Raw genomic sequence first — 4,377 nt, 5'->3', positions numbered from 1 at the left:
TATAGGTACAGTGCTTCTCAGCTGCTCAGAATTCAGCATGGTGGGATTTCATTGCCACCAGCCAATTGCCTTTTATCTAGTAATTCCGATGATAAAAAGCCAAAGTATACTTTAGGCCAGACTAGACTTTTTTTACACTTTGTGTAGTAAACCCGCAGCCTGCCAAAGACGAAGATTTCCGAATAAAAATAAAATTTTATTTTTGGCCAATTAGCACACCTGCCCTCACAAAAAATGGCAATTTCAGAAAAAAATCTCCAAAAATAAGATTGGATTGGATTGGATTTATTCGGTGTAATCACCAAGGATAGCCCACGAAAGTCTAGAAGAAGACTTATTTCCAGTGGGGTCCTTCTGGTGGTGATTGGACAGTACACTGGGAGACAATCCCTTACTCTTTTCCGAAGAGTGTCTGTCTCTTATACACATCTAGATGTGTATAAGAGCCTATAAATAGATATTGTTACTTGGCGACTACTCTAAAGATCGAAAATCATCATTCACCAGCCTTAAAATTTGTTTTTGACGAACAAACGATCGTTTTTTCAATGAAAAAAATCTAGTAAAAAAAAAATTTTAAAAAAATCGCGATTTCGTCAAAAGAGATGCGCGCGGGGATGATAAACTAATCATTTTTTTTTATGGGGCCTTACCTTTATCCAATGGGATATCTTCTTAAGGCGAGAATACTCCAATAATATATATAAACACAGCAGTACTACCCACAGCGCAGGCAATTATACTCCTGTGAAGACTCGGACACCAGATACACCTAAACGAATCCTGTAGTAAGGTAAACGATGCTCTCAGTCCAGTGTACGAGTGACTAATCTCACCAGGTACCCCTGGTCGGCTGTGCAGCACACCCGGCTGTGGGTTATGCAGATGAGCTGACCTTGAGGTCATGTCCTCCTGCGTAGATCGGGGATACGAACGTACGGGGGTCGTCACTACACTTGAATCAAAAATCGTATTCATTACCTTACGGTATACTGTATTGCCATTGGACAATAAAAACAGGCTTTGGTCTAGCCATCACTTTAAAGCCGGTACAGAAACATTTTAGGCCCCGTTACGGTTTATGCCAACCATACAAAATATTTTTTCTATTTTTTAATTACCTGTATGGTATTTAAGTTTATTTCGATTGTATTACACAGAGGGCGCTTGTTTGAAAATTTTCCATAGCCATAGTATGGTTTTGCTCGACCTGCCCGTGCATGATCGTGTGGATCGGGGATACACAAATTATTTTACGTTTCAAAACCAAATAAATCTTTCTTTAAACTGATATATTTTTGATAAATTTCAATGTACACTTGGTTATTATTTATTCCGTCATATTTTTTGTTTGACAAGCTTGCCATCGTTCTATTGTGGTGCCTACGAGGCCTTAGGCTTGATGTCTTCATAAATAGGGACCCCGCGAGTTTGACGTCTTTCCTATCTCAGGCAGGAATATTACTAAAAAATACCCAAAAATAAATAAATAAATAAATAAAATAAAATAAAAAAATCGGAATTTAAGGGCAACACAACAATTTTTAGGCCTTATACGTACGTCATCTTGAGCATCAATGGCCGGCGTTGCGATTTTTCTTTCAATATCTGTTACCAAATCTGTTGGAATGCCTTTCACACGTTGGAACAGACTGCTATCAAACTAAATTTATTTTCAAAAAAAACAAAACAAACAAAGTTGGCTTTAGTAATGAATAAAAGACAGGAGTGAAAGAGATCAAACAAGACAATTATAAATATAAAACAAAACATACTGTGCAAGAAAATATATAAATTACATTTAAATTAATAATATACAACATATACAGAAAAGTGATAATGGATTAAAATGAATTATATACCGTGGTAAAAAGTTGAAAATTATTTGACAATATGAAAGAAATAAAACGAACGGTACTGTGTAAAGTCAACCTGATTTCTTGCTTCCAAAAAAGTATCAATTCATAAGCCATATGTAGATAAGCCTATCTGATAGTGACTAGTCGAGACCAGGGCATGTCTCTGACTTTAAATTGAACAAAGTTTTAATTATGTTAACATAGAAAAGTAGACAAACTTTAGAAAAATTCCATATGCATTTATTACTACAAGCTTGTTTCATATGGGCAGCTGTCAAAAGCTGCCCACACTCATCAGGTACAAATACGTTCAGTACAAGGATTACATTTATGCTAAGAGATAAGGGGAATATATACGTTGCTATGGTTCCTAACATTGTGCAGCTGCATGAGGTGTTAATATTGCTGCTTAGTTGTTACACAATAGATGTTTTTTTTTCTGTGTCTACATGAAGTTACCAATTCAATTCTGTTATTTAATGTGCCTAATTTTGGTTTACAAATTATGAAATACTTTTCCATCAGGCACAGATTACACTTTTTTTGGGCCGGAGAGTATACTTGGCTATGATTTTCCATTTTAACGAGTACAGGATAGAGTTATCTTTAAGGGTCCATATATATTGGCTAAGAGTTGCAGCATTTTTTTGGGTCTTGTTCCTGAAGTTACTGTTATGTCCGTTGTATCTGGTTTTGAACGTGTGTTCTGTTAGTCCAATATACGTTTCTTGGGTTTGGTTGTCATATCTGGTAACTGTCGCTTGGTATATAACTCCTTTGGTTAAGCAGTTTCCTTCTAATGGGCATGTTACATTTCTCCTGCAATTACAATTACCTGTAGTTTGTGCGGTCAGATCAGTTTCTTTTTTCAGCAGTGTCTTGTTGTGGCTTGTAATTATCTGTTTCATATTTGAAATTAAGCTACAGTTGTATGTGTTCCGGTTAAATATTTTACTGAGTGGGTGGTTTTTAGGGAATGATGAATCAATTTTAGATAGGAATTTATGGCCTATGTTGGTTGAAACGCGCTATACGGTGGGTTGAACCAGATGATTTTACGTTGTCGATTTCGACTGTTTTGGTTTCCTTTGCGGGTTGGTTCAAATTTGAGCTTGTGGTCATATCCGCTCTGTCTGAGTGCTTCTTGGTATGGTGGTATGGATTCATTAAAAACGTCTTCACTTGATGATACAGTATATATATATATATTTATTTATTGCCTCTGGTATATTGCGTATTATTGCAGGTGGGTGGTTGCCTTGGTTGTGCACATAGAGTGGCGTGTTGTTGGGTTTCATAATGGCTTAAATGATTCCTCGTTGAGATTAAGGGTGACGTCTAAGTAGTCTATTACTTTTGAGTTGGCTCCGATGGTGATTTTTAGTTTGTGCTTACCGAATGTTTTGCATATATCCTTCTTTATTTGCTCAATTCGTTTGGGTGTTTCATTGAAAGCCGCAAGACCATCATCTCGGTATAATCCAATGGATGATCCATATTTGGGTTTTAGTTCGGCTAGTATAAATAGGCCTATTAGTTCACACGTCTCGGCTCCATCATAGCTTCCCATTGTTACATCAAATTGTGAGTTTGAGTTTCGTTTGCACCATGGTGTTTAACTTTGTTGAACAGCAGTGATTTCTTGGCTTGTAGAATTATGTTTATTTCATGTTCTCTGATGTCGTCGTGTTGAGAAGCAAAATTCAGGGCTTTCTTTAGCAGTTCTTCAGTTATAGATGGGTAAAAATCACAAATATCAAAGCAGATGAAGGAATGTTCCGGTTTATTTTGGATGTTTTTAAACCATTCGATGACGTCGTTAGTGTGTGCCCACTAGTTCAATGGGTGTTTGCCATGATTTTTTTGTTTATTCTTTGGAGTATTTTTTTGCTGATTAATTCAATTTCTGATTTTGACGGGTTGATAAGTCTGCATGCACACAGGTTTATTTCTGAAATTTGGTTTGTGGTCCTTTAGGGTTAAGAATGCGTCGTTCTTTGCTGTTGTGTCTATCCGGTTAGTTAACTCAAGATTGTCGGCTATGCGTTTGTCTTCTTTAGTGATTCTGGATTCAATATTCACAGATGCTTTTTTATAGGATTTAGTGATATTATCATCTAGTAATTTGTTATACTTTGGTGGGTCAAGGCGGTAGAAATTAGTAGTCTTGTCGGCTGCTACAAATAATTTGCTGTCCTGTTTTATCTTCTTGGCATCTTGGGTAACTTCTTTTGAAATTGGTTGGTTGTTTGTACTGGATCAGGTTAAGCATTTTATTTTCAAAGACATTTAGTTCCGCCGTTGGTGGTGGAGAATTAGTTGTCTTGAGTCCGTATGTTTCTTTACTAGAGGATTCAGTATCTGAAACCAGATACAACGGACATAACAGTAACTTCAGGAACAAGACCCAAATGCTACAACTCTTAGCCAATATATGGACCCTGATAGATGTGTATAAGAGACAGAATACGTTCAGTACAAGGATTACATTTATGCTAAGAGATATGGGGAATATACG

General features: G+C 36.5%; 1 protein-coding gene across 1 annotated transcript in view; it reads right to left on the bottom strand.

The window, feature by feature from the left end:
* The window catches only part of LOC117113229 (clumping factor B-like), a gene marked incomplete at its 5' end in the record, with an annotated part of 10,390 nt that overhangs the window by 1,939 nt on the left and 4,074 nt on the right, over positions 1-4,377 (bottom strand). The window lies entirely within an intron of this gene.

This window comes from Anneissia japonica, unplaced genomic scaffold (assembly GCF_011630105.1).
Source record: "Anneissia japonica isolate Jap-2015-1 unplaced genomic scaffold, ASM1163010v1 scaffold287866_len144376_cov102, whole genome shotgun sequence".
Classification (NCBI taxonomy): Eukaryota; Metazoa; Echinodermata; class Crinoidea; order Comatulida; family Comatulidae; genus Anneissia; species Anneissia japonica.
This window is presented reverse-complemented; position numbering and strand designations above follow the sequence as displayed.